The sequence below is a fragment of the Sphaerodactylus townsendi genome, linkage group LG08 (assembly GCF_021028975.2).
Source record: "Sphaerodactylus townsendi isolate TG3544 linkage group LG08, MPM_Stown_v2.3, whole genome shotgun sequence".
NCBI lineage: Eukaryota > Metazoa > Chordata > Lepidosauria > Squamata > Sphaerodactylidae > Sphaerodactylus > Sphaerodactylus townsendi.
The window spans coordinates 111388890-111406448 of record NC_059432.1 but is presented as its reverse complement, the minus strand read 5'-3'; positions in this window follow the sequence as shown (position 1 = coordinate 111406448).

Below are 17559 nucleotides of genomic sequence, written 5' to 3'. Positions count from 1 at the left end.
CCGAACCTGAAGTCTTGTTCGGGCATGATACGTGCTTGCCCGTTCAACCACACAACCCCCCTTTTGGGAATCAGTTCTGAGAGAGTTTCTTGGAGTGGGCAAATGGATGGTCACCAACGGCATGTTGTCAAACATTCCAGTTCTGTGAGTGAACCCCCGGGGAAAGTTCCACCTTGAGAGTTGGAAGGGGGAAATGTGGGCGAAGGAACCCCAGTCGATCCAGCAGCGCGCAATGACTTTAAAATGCTGGTCTTGCCATAGTTAGCGGTGCGAGCATCAGTGGTTTTGGGTTGGCACGCCCTCCTGGATCTGTTCGAGTCCCCCGTCTTCCGCAGTGTGTTCTCTGCCACCGTTTTTACTTTGCACCTTCCACACATTGGTGTCGCAGTGTCCCAATTCTTTTATCCCCTGGCAAGAATTCCCCACTCCTCTGCGCCCCCTGCCACGGGAAGGTTCTCCCAATTCTTTCCCCAATTTCCCTCCTTTCTCTGGATCTTGTGTAGCCCTGACTCTTAACAAGATTTATCCCTTCCCAATAAGGATTGAAAACTGCTTTTACTGGTTTTTTTTTTTAATTAAACAGTTTAAAAATCCATGTTTCTCTTCTGTGTTTGTGAAAATTTGCCTTCTGTACTTTTCTAGCATTCGCTCGTCTAGGTCTTGCTGGAAAGCGTATAAGCACATGTTGTAGATTTGCTCCTTTTGGGGGCGGGGGCTCCACAGAGTTTTGCAAAAGAAGGGAATCCACAGAGGAAGTGGCAGTTCCTAGGAAAACGAGATACCCTGAATGGGAGGGAAAACTCCAAACTGCCTGAATTAAATTTGAACAGCCCTTGGAGAGCAATCGCTGCCTCGGATAGCGATGGAGTGATGCATCGCAGCTTTGGAAAACTATATTTGCTTGGAATACCAAGACCAACCTAGGAGTATCTCCAGCAAAGCCCTGGTGTGTAACTGAAGCTAGATGCTCACAAACCTTTTTACCTGGTCCTTTTAACTGGCAATGGCAGGGTTAGAACCGGGAATCTTCCCAAATAGACATAAAGCTGGCTTAACGCTGAATCAGATCAGTACTGGTTGCTTAGGCTGGCTGGCTTTCCAGGGTCTGAGACTGGCGCTGTCCGCACAGGCCGTGGAAAACATTTTGTAAACACCCACTGTGTTCTCGTGTGCTCGAGAGCACGTCTTAGGCACCGTTTTGTGGTAATTCCGGGCTTTTAAAATTTCTTAGATTCCTAGCTTCAATCTGACAGGACTACAGCTTGAGAGAGTGCTACAGAGAGCGTCTGAACCTACGGCATCTGTATGGTTCTCCAGTTGCCCAGTGGCAGATAGGAAGGCGCTCCAAAGGGTGATCACTCCTGCACAGAGGATTATCGGCTGCCCTCTCCCCCCCTTGGAAGAACTCTATAATTCCCGAAGCCTAAAGAAAGCCCAAAATATTCCGAGAGACCCGTCTCATCCAGCACACTCTCTTTTTGAACTGTGACCATCCGGCAGACGACGCAGGTCTATCAAAACTAGGACAAAGAGGCTGAGAGACAGCTTCTACTCTAGAGCTGTGGCGATGCTGAACTCCGCATAGATACAGGACAGGTGACACCAGGCTCGACAACACTACATGTGAAAGGGATCTGGGAGTCTCAGTAGACCATAAACTAAACATGAGTCAGCAGTGTCATACGGCGGCCAAGAAAGCCAATGCGATTTTATTTATTTATTTATTATATTTATATACCGCCCTCCCCGAAGGCTCAGAGCGGTGTTGTCAATAGTTTTGGCTGTATCAATAGTATAGTATCGAGGAATGTAATTGTACCTCTCTATTCTGCATTCATTAGATCTCGTCTGAAATATTGTGTACAGTTCTGGGCACTGCAATATAAGAAGGATATTGACAAGCTGGAACGGGTCCAGAGGAGGGCAACCAAAATGGTCAAAGGTCTGGAATCCATGCCCTACGAGGAGAGACTTAGGGAGCTGGGGATGTTCAGTTTGGTGAAGAGAAGGTTAAGAGGTGACATGACAGCCATGTTTAAATATTTGAAGGGATGCCGTGTCGAAGAGGGAGCAAGCTTGTTTTCTGCTGCTCCAGAGACCAGGACCAGGAGTCATGGGTTCAAGGTGCAGGAAAAGAGATTCCACCTAAACATCAGGAAAAACTTCCTGACAGTCAGGGCTGTTGGACAGTGGAGTGCACTGCCTCGGAGTGTGGTGGAGCCTCCTTCATTGGAGGTTTTTAAAGAGAGGCTGGATGGCCAAAGAGAGTGCTTTGGTTGTGTGTTCCTGCATGGCAGGGGGTTGGACTGGATGGCCCTCGGGGTCTCTTCCAAGTCTGTGTTCTATGAAGGAAGTGAATGGCAAACCACTTTGGAACGCCTATTGCCTTGAATGCCCCAAGCAGTTGCCGTAAAACGGCTGTGACATGACGGCACGTTCCTCCACCGCCGGCACACGGGCCTGTTATATAGGCTCGTGCCGAGCCTCTGGCCCCACCGAGCGTCACCAGGACCGTTGGGGGAACGTTGGTGCCCTGCGGTGAAAGCAAGCAATTTTGCCTTTCGAGGAATCCGCCAGCGCGGAGTGTCGCCCCACTCGCTCCCAGCCTGCTGGCCTTTCCACGGCCCCGCTCGCAGCTGCTTTATGAATCTTTCATGGCAGATCCTGGGTTACTAGGCCAGAAGCAGCTGGGGAGGCCGCAGAGCGGCTGACTCGAGTCTGCAGAAAAGCAGGCAGCCTCGCAAAGGCCTTTCTCCTGTTTTTTCCAACCAGGACATCTTGGCCGACCTCTCCCGCACTGACTGGCAGCCGTTCTTCACCACCACGGAGTGGGGGGAGGGTGCCTAGCTCTGTGGCTGGAGCTGCCGCATGTCAAATTGGGGTTGCCAACTTTCAGGCGGGGCCTGGAGATCTCCCAGCAAGCCCCCCGACTCCTATCTGCCCTCACCACCACCCCGCCCTATCTAGGCTCACTGTATTTCTTACCCTCACAATGAATATAACAATACGTGTGTGGGTTTTTTCCCAAGCGTTTTGCATCCACTGACACACTAATCCTTGCAACGGTCCTGCAAGGTGGGCCAGTGTTATAATTCCCCACACATTGTAGATGGGGGAGACTGAGGAAACATTAGTTGTTTTCAGGCGGGGGTGGAGGGGGTAGTTAGGGGTGCCCACAAGTGAGCTAAGAAATTATGCCGATGCAGTGTAGAGGCTAGAGTGGTGGACGAGGGCTGTTACTGTTGTTATTATTGTTGTTGTAGATTTCACAGCTGCCAGATCTTTAGCTGGTTGTTGGCCTTCATTACAATTCGAGCCTCACCCAGAGGCCTAGGAAGTTGTAATGTATAAATTATTATTATAAAATATTTATTATTATTATCATTATCATTATCATCATCATCATCACCATTATTATTATTATTATTATTATTATTATTATTATTATTGATTTATTCCCACCTTTTATGACAGTCTCATGTTTACACCCAGCCCTCCCGCAAATGGAAAGCAGAATATTCCTTGCTGAGGATGTAATTTGGACCCTTAATCTGAAATCTGTGCCGAACAATTCCGAGGTCTGAACCAATAGCAAAAAAATTGTTTTGAAAGCCTTCCTGGTTGGGGGGGGTGGGTGGGGGTGGGGAGCAGGACTTGGAACTATGTTTTTATGAGGCACTCTGAGAAAGACGGTGACAGAACATGGTGTACCGATCATCTTTTATTTAGGGAAGGACTGTGATAGAAGAGTGGGCTGCGAAGAAGAGCATTTTATAAACGCCACAGAAGAACCTGTGCTTGCTTGAATAAAATAATAATTGCAGACTGTGGAGGGGCAGCTGATTTTGGGTGACCCCAAGACCAAGGGATTTTCAGTGCAAGAGAGGAGGAGGAGGAGGATGACGATTTTGGATTTATACCCCCCTTTTCTCTCCTGTAAGGAGACTCAAGGTGGCTTACAAGCTCCTTTCCCTTCCTCTCCCCACAACAGACCCCTTGTGAGGCGGGTGGGGCTGAGAGAGTTCTGAGAGAACTAGGACAAGCCCAAGGCCACCCAGCAGGAATGTAGGAGTGCGGAAACACATCCGGTTCACCAGATAAGCCTCTCTGCCGCTCAGGTGGAGGAGTGGGGAATCAAACCCAGTTCTCCAGATTAGAATCCACCTGCTCTTAACCACCACACCACGCCGGCTTTCGTGGTTTGCCCTCACTTTCTTCCGCTTAGCAACCCCATTCTTATTTTGGAAGTTGCCCGTCTGGCCACGCTTAGCTTCTGAAACCTGATGAGTCCTTGCAGACCCAGCAATTCCTATGAGGAAAGCAGTGGTGGGATCCAAAAATTTTAGGAACAGGTTCCCATGGTGGTGGGATTCAAACTGTGGCGCAGCGCCAATGGGGCTGGACGGGGCACGATGGGGGCGTGGCTGGGCATTCTGGGGCGGGGCATTCCTGGGCGGGGCTGTGGAGGGAAACGAATGCACGCAGGCGCAGGCTGCCACGCACACCGGTGCACCTCCTGCTAGACTGGTTCAAGTTCTGCGCGCCACTGCTGAGAGGAGGGGCGTAACTAAGGCCAAAATCACGTGGCAAAATCACCCATTAGTAAACCCCTCTCGGCACACACAAATAATGAGTAACCTACTCTCGGGAACCTGTGAGAACCTGCTGGATCCCACCTCTGGAGGAAAGGCTGAGAGATGTGGAGATGTTTAGTCTGAAGGAAAGGAGATTGAGGGGGAACATCGTAGCTCTTTCGAAGTATCTTGAGGACTGAACCTTAGAGGAGGGCAGGAAGCTGTTCCTGTTGGCAGGAGAGGGGAGGACTCGCAATCATGGGCATAAATGACAGGGCGAAATATTAGGGGGAAAATTTACAGTAAGAGCCGTGCAACAGTGGAATCAGCTGCCTTGAGAGGTGGTGGATTTCGCCCAGTGGTGGGATCCAAAAATTTTAGTAACAGGTTCCCATGGTGGTGTTGGGCTAGATAGCCTGTATGGCCTCGATGATTCTGTGAATCATAAAGTTGGAGGATACCCCCAAGGGCCATCCAGTCCAACCCCCTGCCATTCAGGAACACGCAATCAGAGCACTCCTGTCAGATGGCCATCTTTAAAAACCTCCAAAGAAGGAGACTCCACCACCCTCCAAGGCAGCGTATTCCACTGCCAAACAGCCCTGACGGTCAGGAAGTTTTCCCGAATGTTTAGGTGGGATCTCTTTTCTTGTAGTTTGAACCCATCGCTCTTTGTCTTAAGTCCCTGAGGCAGCAGAAAAGCAAGCTTTCTCCCTCTTCAACATAACATTGCTTCAAATACTGCAGCAGCAGTGGTGTAGGAGGTTAACAGCAGGTGCACTCTAATCTGGAGGAACCGGGTTTGATTCCCCGCTCTGCCGCCTGAGCTGTGGAGGCTTCTCTGGGGAATTCAGATTAGCCTGTACACTCCCACACACGCCAGCTGGGTGACCTTGGGCTAGTCACAGTTCTTCTGAGCTCTCTCAGCCCCACCTACCTCACAGGGTGTTTGTTGTGAGGGGGGAAGGGCAAGGAGATTGTCAGCCGCTTTGAGTCTCCTGCAGGAGAGAAAGGGGGGATATAAATCCAAACTCTTCTTCTTCTTCTTAAACATGGCTGTCACGTTACCCCTTAACCTTCTCTTCTCCAGACTAAACATCCCCAGCTCCAGAAGTGGGATCCAACCAGTTCTCACCACCTCTCTAGAAGTGGTTGCTAATTTTTTCTGAGTGCCGAGAAGGGGTTACTAAAGCAACCTCCCTGCCCAATAGGGACCGGAGGTGCGTGTGTGCGCCGCCGCCACTGTTTGAATCCCACCACCATTGGAACCTGTTATTAAAATGTTTGGATCCCACCACTGCCCAGCCCCCTCAAAAGACATGGAGTCCAGACCTTTTTCCATTTGAGTTGCCTTCCTCTGGACCCGTTCCAGCTTGGACCTTATTCCAGCTTGTATGATTCACCGAGGACTAGAAACTTGACTAGATACTTGATGCCAGCCCGAGCAGGAAATGTAGACCTTGGCAGTCTGATTCTGTAGAAGGCAGCTTCACGTGCTCCCTTATACAATTGCAAGGGGCCATAGCTCTCTACGTGGCATGCAGGAGGTTCCGGGTTCAATTCTCGTCCTCTCCAGTTAGGGTGGGGGTTCATTTTCATTTCTTTATTGTTTGATTTATAGGCATACATTCAGCGCTTCAACAACCAATAACTAGCTAAGGGGGATGAATGAACCAGCTCGTAACATTAATGCGGTCGAGAATATGACCAAAACAAGGAAAGGAGGGATAAAGAGGAATGTCGGGGAAAAGAAGAGGAAGGGGAAAGGCAAAAAGATAAAGGAAGGAGGGGAGGGGAGGCAGACATGCAGGCAGTGGTGGGATCCAAAAATTTTAGTAACAGGTTCCCATGGTGGTGGGATTCAAACTGTGGCGTAGAGCCAATGGGGCTGGGCGGGGCACGACGAGGGTGTGGCCGGGCATTCCAGGGGCAGGGCATTCCTGGGCGGGGCTGTGGCATGGACGCAGCTGCTGCGCCGGTCCTTGGGTGGGAAACGAATGCATGCAGGCGCAGGCTGCCACACACGCCGGTGCCCCTCCTGCTAGACTGCTTCAAGTTCTGCGCGCTACTGCTGAGAGGAGGGCGTAACTAAGGCAAAAATCACATGGGGAATCAAACCCGGTTCTCCAGATTAGAATCCACCTGCTCTTAACCACTGCACCACACTGGCTCTCAATTAGCTATCAAATGAGCTATCCAGGGCAAGGCACTCTGTTTATGCAACTGAGTCAAACCCCATCCTTCACTACATTGGTGGGGCTGCGATCTCAAGCGAGTGCCAACGTACACCCAGCCGCTACTCTGCTAGTCTTGTTTCTTCACCTTGCCTGTCTCTGCGGGTTCTGCAGGCCGCTCCTATTCTTAGCTGCCGAACCCCTAGAGGGGGGAAATTTAGCACAGGGCTTGCTTCAGCTGATAGAGATTTGAGCCACGAATATACTCACAACTGCGCGAAGCTGAGTCAGGCTCTTTGTCTGTCAAGATCTGTATTGTCTACTCTGGCTGGCAGCCGCTATCCAGGATTTCAGGCAGAGGATGTTAATTTCCGCAGGACCACCTCTCCAAACATACCTCCCAGAGAGCGTTCCGCTCCATCAATAATCACTTTTGGTGGTCCCTGGCCCCCAAAATATCTGGCTCTCCAGCCCAGGCCTGGTGGAACAATCTATCAAACGAGACCTGGGCCGTGTGGGATCATAGGCCCCTTCCGCACACGCAGAATAATGCTCTTTCAATCCACTCTCACAACTGTATGCAAGTGGATTTTGCTATTCCGCACAGTCAAATCCAGCTTCAGAGTGCACTGAAAGTGGATTATTCTGGATGTGCGGAAGGGGCCTATAATTCTGCAGGGTATGTAAGATGGAGCTGTTCCAGTAGGTCTTTTGGTTGAGGGTAGCAATGGTGTCCTTGCATGCAGAGGTGGGATCCAGCAGGTTCTCACAGGTTCCCGAGAGTAGGTTGCTAATTATTTGTGTGTGCCGAGAGGGGGTTACTAATGGGTGATTTTGCCCCGTGATTTTTGCCTTAGTTGCGCCCCTCCTCTCAGCAGTAGCGTGCAGAACTGGAAGCAGTCTAGCAGGAGGTGCACCGGCGTGCGTGGCAGCCTGCGCCTGCGTGCATTCGTTTCCGCCCAAGGACCAGCGCAGCGGCTGCGTCCTTGCCACAGCCCCGCCCAGGAATGCCCTGCCCCCGGAATGCCCGGCCACGCCCCCGTCGTGCCCCGCCCAGCCCCATTGGCGCTACACCACAGTTTGAATCCCACCACCATGGGAACCTGTTACTAAAATTTTTGGATCCCACCACTGGCTGGCACCCCCAAGTGGGTGTCCATGTATGGAATATGGCAACTGGACACAGGACGTGTGCTCAGATTTATGTACGTCTAGGATGCAGGGAGTTTTCAGGATCAAAAAAGATTGGTCCCTGTCCCAAGGAGCTTAGAACTGGAACTCCCTACGAAGGAGAGCTGAGAGGTCAGAAGATAAAACGAGAGAGAGAGAGTTTGTATGTGTGTGTTCGCGCACATGCACACACACACACACACTCATATATATGAGATAATTGTAGGCCAAGTATATAAAACATTCTAATCACCAGATTAGAGCAAAGACTTCTCAGGCCGTCATGATATACATATTTTTAAAATATTTTTATTTGAATAGAATTATTTAAGATTTCACATCAATGGATTATTCCATACTATTGCCACTCACAAATACAACATTATTGCTACCTTCAAAGAAAAGGAAGAAAAGAAGAAATACAAGAAGAAAACCTTCCTCAAATCCAGGGGAGGGAAAAAGAAAAGAAAGTGGGGGGAGAAACTTCAGCTATAAGAAACTACCTAATCAATTCTTATATAATATATTTATACTATTTTCTAATCCTATACCTTGTTAACACTCTAGTACAATTACCTCAATCTAATATTTTTACTTTCCCTTTACATTTGTTAAATAATCTTCAAATAACATTTATCTAATTGAGCTCAGGTAATTTTCGTAAATATTCCAATTTCTTTTGTAATATTCCAATTTCTTCTTCATCTTCTCTTAATTTCCAGGTCAATTCATCAGCTTCCTCTGTGTGTGTGTGTGTGTGTGTGTGTGTGTGTGTGTGTGTGTGTGTGTAGTTTATTAATTTGATTTAACATATACAATAAGATCGCAGTTAGAATTGGATCAGCTGCCTAAATGATTGTCAATTAAAGTTTTTTTTTTATCCAGTATACCAATTAATGTTAGCGTATTCTTCGGGAAAAGGTGATAAATGCAGATCCACTTTGTATTTAATTTCGATATAGATTATATTTGACTCTGATTATGTAAGATGATGTGTTCATTATAATTGCTTCTTCCAGACTATTTGAATAAGCATTCTGCTATTTTGCATGTCTGCCGGTCATCACTTTTAAACATACTTCTCTACTCACTAGCAAAGGAATTCCTGTCCATAAACAATGGAAACATTAATTTATTTACTTCATTTGTACCTTACCTCTTCCTCCGATGGGCATTCAAATTGGCTTACAACTCCTCCGTTGTATCTTCACAGCAACCCTGTGAGGTGGGCTAGGCTGAGAAAGACCAACTAGCCCAAAATGATAGAATCATAGAGTTGGAAGAGACCCCAAGGGCCATAAAGTTCAACCCCTTGCAATGCAGTAACAATCGAAGCACTCCTGACAGGTGGCCATCCAGCCTCAGTTTAAAAACCTCCACAGAAGGAGACTCCACCACACTCTGAGGTGATGAATTCCACTGTCGAACAGCCCTGACAGTTAGAAAGTTTTTCCTGATGTTGAGGTGGAATCTCTTTTCCTTCACCTTGAACCCATGACTCCTGGTCCTAGTCTCTGGAGCAGCAGAAAACAAGCTTGCTCCCTCACCAACATGACATCCCTTCAAAAACCAGCAAGATTCCATGGGAGAAATGGGGATTCGAATCCGTGTGTCTCCCAGATCCTTGCTTGATGCTCTAACCACTGCACCATACTGACTCTGCTTGGGTGCACCCAAGAAGCAAATACATGATTCGTTCCCACTGCGCAAGATTGGTTCCTATCAAAGAATTCTACTTTAAAGACCTCGTTTCCCCACTCTCTGCACCATAAATTCTGGCTAACCCTCCTGCCACTTATGAGACAACAATGATTATGAGACTGATACGTTCATGCGGGACAACCTCTCGGCCACAAAGCGCCGGCCGGCTCCAAGGCACTGCTCACGTAACTGGCTCAGGAAAATCCCGGCCGTTCCATCTCACCAAAGAACAGGTTGCAGAGGCTACCTTGCGGCTTTCGTAAGAGTCGAACGCTGATCTAGGAGCACCTGAGGGCAAAGCACGGGTTGGAGCTCAACAGGATTAGACCTAATCAGCCGCTGGAATGAAGACAACGGGGATTCTCTTGTAAGCTGCTTTGAGATTTCGAAAGGATGCCAGAGAGGGAGAGAGGGAGAGGGCCCATGTACGTTCGCTCATATTGCAGCTCAAAGTTCTCCTTGTCCCAGTAACCTGTTTGCGGGCCTCCCGAAAGCATCCTTCTGTCCCCTGTTGTTGGAGACAGGATGCCGAGCTAGGAGGAATTTTTCTCTAATCCAGTGTAGCTCTTTTGGCAGACAATACTAGAACCAGAGGGCATTCATTGAAAATGCTGGGGGGAAGAATTAGGACTAATAAAAGGAAACACTTCTTCATGCAACGTGTGATTGGTGTTTGAAATATGCTGCCACAGGAGGTGGTGATGGCCACTAACCTGGATAGCTTTAAAAGGGGCTTGGACAGATTTATGGAGGAGAAGTCGATCTATGGCTCCCAATCTTGATCCTCTTTGATCTGAGGTTGCAAATGCCTTAGCAGACCAGGTGCTCGGGAGCAGCAGCAGCAGCAGAAGGCCATTGCTTTCACCTCCTGCATGTGAGCTCCCAAAGGCACCTGGTGGGCCACTGCGAGTAGCAGAGTGCTGGACTAGATGGACTCTGGTCTGATCCAGCTGGCTTGTTCTTATGTTCTTATGTTCTTAATGGCTGGACTCAGATATTGCACCAAACTGGATTAACTAAACCACTCCCGGTTGGCTCAGTTGTCGGAATGCTAGCCGCTCTGCTAACTGTGGTTTGTTCACTTCTGCCAGCCCAACAACTGGGGTTTGCTGAGCACAGTTAGTCTTAATACTGCTCTGAACTGAATGACCCAGGCTGGCCCCCAGATCTGAGAAGCTCAGTGTTAGGACTCGGACCTTGAAGCAATAAATGGACTCTGTAGTGTGGATCAGCAGCGTTTATCGATAGGCATCGAAGCACCCAGCTGGCGAACCTGGTTTTTGCTACGCCCTTTATTCAGAAGTTAATCCCCCCCCACTTGTTTTCCCAAAGAACGTGAAAAAGAGTTATTTTGGAGCCGAGGCAATAGAGAGAGAGAGAGCGCCACCTGGCCTCCTGCCCCCACAGGACAACGGAAACATCCTGTTTCCCATGTGACCAAAAGTGTCAGGGGTGAGCCGAGTTATCTACTCAGCATGGGAAGCCATAAAGCAAAGATCAAGGAAAGAATGTCCCAGAACCGCACTGGTAACATATAGCAGGCTGGTTACATATTTCTTGCAGCAATCACATTGAGTTAGGAATGCACCTCAATCAATTAGATGCAATCCCTGACATTCCGCAGTGCCAGCCTTGGTTACTGCTTGGATGGGAGACCAAAAAGGAAGTCCTAGGTCAGGAACTGGGCGGGGTATAATAATAATAATAATAATAATAATAATAATAATAATAATAATAATAATAATAATAATAATAATAATAATAATAATAATAATAAGAAGAAGAAGAAGAAGAAGAAGAAGAAGAAGAAGAAGAGGAAGAAGAAGAAGAAGAAGAAGAAGAAGAAGAAGAAGAAGAAGAAGAAGAAGCAGCAGCAGCAGCAGCAGCAGCAGCAGCAGCAGCAGCAGCAGCAGCAGCAGCGTCTATGGCACAAACCAGCCGAGGTCGTCCCAGTGGTAATCGGCACGCTGGGCGCCATCCCGAAAACACTAGGGCAGCACTTGAAACATCTTCGAATTGACAAAATTATCATTTGTCAACTTCAGAAGGTAGCCCTGCTGGGATCTGCACGAATACTACACTGATACATTACAACTTCCTAGGCCTCTGGGTGAGGCTCGAATGGTAATGAAGGCCAACAACCAGCTAGAGATCTGGCAGCTGGGAAATCTACAATAATAATAATAATAAACTGTAGGGCAGCACTTGAAACATCTTCGAATTAACAAAATTATCATCTGTCAACTTCAGAAGGCAGCCCTGCTGGGATCCGCACGATTAATACACCGATACATTACAACTTCCTGGGCCTCTGGGTGAGGCTCGAATTGTAATGAAGGCCAACAACCAGCTAGAGATCTGGCAGCTGTGAAATCTACAACAACAACAACAACAACAACAACAACAACAACAACAACAACAATAATAATAATAATAATAATAATAATAATAGCCAATAATAAACCCACTAGGGAAGCGCCAGAGCATCTTCGAATTGATCAAAGTATCATCTGTCAACTTCAGAGAGGCAGACCTGCCACAAGGATCGCCGAATACTACTTGAGATACAGTTACAGCTTCCCTGGAGCCTTCTGGGTGAAAGGGCTCGAAGTGTAATGGCCAATCAACCAGCTAGAGATCCTGGCGGCTGTTAGAATTCCGGCTATGTAATAATGTAACAGCAGTAACAGCCCTCGTCCCGCCCTCGTCCCAGCCTCTACACTGGCCATCGGCATAATTTCTTAAAGCCTTCACTTGTGGGCACCCCTAACCACCCCTCCACCCCGCCTGAAAACAACTACCGGTAATGTTTCCTCAGTCTCTCCCATCTACAATGTGTGGGGAATTATAACACTGGCCCTCCTTGCAGGACCGTTGCAAGGATTAGTGTGTCAGTGGATGCAAAACGCTTGGGACAAAACCCACACATGTATTGTTATATTCATTGTGATGTGAGCTAGGGATGTATTTTCCTGCCTCACAGCAAACCAACATGGTGGTCACCTCTGCTTTCCATGTGCGAACGGGGTGGTCAGAGGTGGGATCCAGCAGGTTCTCACCAGTTCTCGGTGAGTGGGCTACTAATTATTTGTGTGTGTGCGAGAGGGGTTACTCATTGGGTCCAGCTTTTCCGTTAGAAATCTCCATTGGGTCCAAAAAATCACTTAAAAGTCCTGTTGTTTCCCTATATGGCTGGCTGGTTAGCGAAAGCAGTAGAAAGCGGGAGATAATTCTCCCTGTTGGGCTGTTTTAAAAACATGTTTTAGAAATGTATGGTCAAGTTCCTGGTTTTAAGGAAAGTATCCTTCTTTTTGATTTCTAGAAACAAAATTAAATTATTTGAAAGGATTGATTAAAGTTATTTGACAGGCAAGTCCAATTAGAGGAGAAGTCGTTTGTTTCTGTTGGCAGTAGACTATATAGGACTTGCTAGAATGAAGTTTAAATCATGGACAGAAGAAAGATGCACCAGCTGGAAATTAGAGACTTTTTTTTAACAGTAAGAGTTTTTTACAGTAACAGAGAAATTATGAATGCCCCGCCCCCGGAATACCCGGCCGCGCCCCTGTTGTGCCCAACCCGTTCCTTCCATTGGCGCTACGCCACTGTTTGAATCCCACCGGCATGGGAACCTGTTACTAAAAATTTTGGATCCCACCACTGGGGGTGGTCTCCTCGAGTCAAGGCTGCCAGTGTTGCCGACATTTGGCCTAGGGTTGTTTGAATGTTCCGGCTTTCCCGGAGAGTTAGGACACTGTGCCCCGTGTTGCGCTGAAGAGGCAGCAAAGATATTCGAAGTGGTGCCACCCTTCCCCGAGACCCTTTGCAAGGCTCGGCTGTGCCCTTGGAGACTCTAGTCTGGTGGGAAGGGATTGCCACATTCTGGGAGGAGGTCCCCAGAAAATGCAGATGGTGGAGATCAAAGAGGGCCAGGACCACCCGGGGCTAGGGCCAAGAACAAATGCTACCAATTAAAGCGGGCCGGGCCGGGCCGTCAGCTGGTGTGCATCAGGCGAGATTTCTTTTTTCAGGGGCCTGCAACCTGTGGCTCTCCAGATGTTCATGGATTGCAATTCCCATTGGCCATGCTGGCAGGGGCTGATGGGAATTGTGAGATCCTGATCCCTGGAGAGCTCGGGGTCTGAACTGTCTTATGTATTGTAACCTCTATCTGCCTGTGGGTTCTCGCTGAGGCAGAACTTGGAATGAAGTTGCAACAAGCAAATTTTAAAAAAGCAAAATGGTTTTACTTTCTTAACACTTAACATCAACATTTAACATCACACTTCAAGGTCCTGTTCAGGTTGCATTTTCAAGTCCTTCTAGTTACAGTCTACTGATACTGCCAAGTCCAATTCTTCTTTGCAAGTCGGTTGGCTCCTGAAGACTCCAAGGGCTTGGTGAACAGGATTCAACATGAGGAGGTTCCAGGAGAACTCTCACCCATTACAAACGCAAAAACCCCTTAGCACAATGTGTTAAGGGCACCTACCTGGCTCAAGGTCCAGTCTGGTAGCCTCGTCTCCTCCAAACTACATGAGCTCTGCAGCCTCTTGCTGCTTTGAGTCTCCACCCCTTTCTGGGTCAACCCATTCTGAGCATGGGGGTCACATATTGTCGAAGGCTTTCATGGCCAGAATCACCAGGGTGGTTGTGGGTTTTCCAGGTGGCGTGGCCGTGTTCCAGTAGCATTTTCTCCTAACGTTTCGCCTGCATCTGTGTGGAGGTGAAACGTCAGGAGAAAATGCTACTGGAACATGGCCGTACAATCCGGAAAACCCACAACACCCTAAAGATCTCTCCTGTTTGGGGCACTGATCTTACAAGTTTGCAGTCTGTGCTGTGGTGGTAGTGGTGAAAAGTGCCGTCAGGTTGCAGTGGACTTATGGTGGCCTCATAGGGTTTTCAAGGCAAACAGAGATGGTTTGCCATTACTTGCCTCTGCATAGCAGCCCTGGGCTTTCTTGGTGGTCTCCCATCCTGGTACGAACTAGACCTGACCTTGCTTAACCTCTGAGAGCTGATGAAATTGGGCTAGTGTGGTGTAGTGGTTAAGAGCAGGTGGATTCTAATCTGGAGAACTGGGTTTGATTCCCCACTCCTCCACCTGAGTGGCAGAGGCTTCAAATTGAACCAAGTCACGTTTTGTACACTTGACACATGTTCTCCCATGCGCCTCATCTCTCACCTGATGGAGACTAATTGACCAAAAAAGTGAGCATTTTCCAGTCCTGTGCATTTCAATGGCTGTCTGCACTTTACTGTTCCACTGGAAGCCTGAGTTTGATTCCCCACTCCTCCACCTGAGTGGCGGAGGCTTACCTGGTGAACCAGATGTGTTTCCCCACTCCTACATTCCTTCTGGGTGACTTTGGGCTAGTCACAGCTCTCTCAGGACTCTCTCAGCCCCACGTGCCTCACATGGTGTCTGTTGTGGGGAGAGGAAGGGAAAAGGAGCTCGTAAGCTGTTTGGGGGGGGACCTCCCTTGTGGTTGAGAAAAAAGTAGAGGGTGCCTCTAAAGCAGAGGTGGGATCAACCAGGTTCTCACAGGTTGGTTCCAGTAGGTTACTGATTATTTGTGTGTGTGCCGAGAGGGTTACTGATTGGTGGTTTTGCCACGTGATTTTGCCTTGTAGTGGCCCCTCCCCTCTCAGCAGTAGCAGCAGAACTGGAAGCAGTCTAGCAGGAGGAGGTGCATCGGCGTCAAGTGGCAGCCCTAGCGCCTCGTGCATTGGTTTCCCACCCAGGGACGGTGCACCCGGCTGTGTGCCACCACAGCCCTTGACGTGCAATGCCCGCCCCAGAATGCCCGTAGCATTACTTCAGCAGCCACCCAGCCCCATTGGCGCTACGCCACAGTTTGAATCCCACCACCATGGGAACCTGTTACTAAAATTTTTGGATCCCACCACTGGTATAAAGCCAAACTTTTCTTCTAGCCTGAGCCGTCCAGAAAACCCTTTACAAAGAAATAATCACCTCGAGGAGGAATTTGTCTTTTCATAACCCAAAGAAGTTTGTCAGTGTAAAATTCAAAAAGACTCTGTCTAGGTGCAGGTGGTTCATATGTTTGCAAAGGAAACCTTAGTGGGGGAGGGGCGGAGGGGGGATGCAATCCCAAATTAGTAAAAGGTTCTTTCTAAGCACCAATGTTTTCTAATTTTTTTTAATTCATCCCCTCCACGTTTCTCCCCAGTGGGGACCCCAAGTGGGGACTCCAAGGAGGCATTGCTTTCCTCCCCCCTCCATTTTATCTTCATAATGACCCTGCGAGGTTGGCTGGCTGAGAGCATGTGATTGGGCCAAGCATCCATGGCTGGTATGTTGGTGAGGTGCCACAGATCCCTAGTCCCAACCACTCCTAACCCACTATACCCTGGCTGACTTCCTGCACAGTGGTGGGATCCAAAGGCCCATTTAGTAACAGAGTTCCCGGGTGGTGGGATTCAAACTGTGGCTTAGCGCCAATGGGGCACAGGGCCGAGGGTGACGGGGGCCTTACCCGGGCATTCCAGTAGGCGTTCCCTGGACGGAGGCTGCTTAGCAGAGCACAGCTGCTGCACCTGGGTCCTTGAAGCGGAAGCGAATGCATAGGCGCCAGGCTGTCCTGCAGCCAGTGCACCTCCTGCTAGACTGCTTCAAAGAGTTCTGTGCAGCTACTGCTGGGAGGAGAGTAACTAAAACAAAAAAATCGCGTGGCTTAACTTATCACCAATTAAGTAGCCCCCTCTCGGCACACACCAATCATTAGTCACCTACTCTCGGGAACCTGTGAGAACCTGCTGGATCCCACCTCTGCTTAATACCGTACTTTTCTCAACCACAAGGAGTCCTTCAAACAGCTTATGAGCTCCTTTTCCCTTCCTCTCCCCACAACAGACACCATGTGAGGCATGTGGGGCTGAGAGAGTTCAGAGAGAACTGTGATTGGCCCAAAGTCACCCAGAAGGAATGTGGGAGTGGGGAAACACATCTGGTTCACCAGGTAAGCCTCCGCCACTCAGGTGGAGGAGTGGGGAATCAAACTCAGGCTTCCAGTGGAACAGTAAAGTGCAGACAGCCATTGGGAAATGCACAGGACTGGAAAATGCTCACTTTTGGCCGAATTGGGCCCCATCAGGTGAGATGAGGCGTCGTAGGAGAACATGTGCCGAAGTGTACAAAACGTACTTCTGCAAAACACTGGCGATGTTTCAAAGGGAGCCAGACAAGGCCTGCCAAAGTCCAGAATTTGGCAGCCAGAATTAGAGAACTGGGCTCTGGACTGACAGAATCTGATCTCCTGCAAATGAATGATTGCTTTTGGAGGTGGGTGAGTATGGAATTATAATTCCAGAGCTCCAACTAGTTAGAATTAATTTATATGACCTAGGAGGGGTAGAGGTGTTTATTCAGACTATTTATTAGGTGATGGTTATTGGGGTATTTTTTTTAAAAAAATGATGGTATTATTATGCTGTTATATGATGTTTAGTGATATCCTTTGCCAGGTGTACTGCTACCACTATTGTTATCTTGTTGTTTATAGTGTCACATGTCATCCTATTATGCTGTTTATTGATGCTTTTATTGTAAGCTGACCAGATGGTCACCTTGTAGCCAGAGACCAGAGAGCGGGTGGGAAGTGACTGCGCATCTGCCTTACAACCCGCCATAGAGGCCTTATGACCATCTGGGGTGCCCCCGTTTCCCGCCCTATGACAGAGTAGTAGAAGCATGAGGCGCCAAACCGTCGCTCTCCTCGCAACTTTCTGTACATACCAGGAGAATACCGCACTGCCTTGCATGAGAAGGCAGTGTGGCAACCTTGCACAAAAAGCTCGGAGACACTTGAAAAAAACCCACAGGACCACAGGACAAATTGTTGTTTTAAATGGGACTGTCCATAAAAGCTGGAGACGATCTGGTCAGCTATTTTATTGGTGATGTTATGCTTATG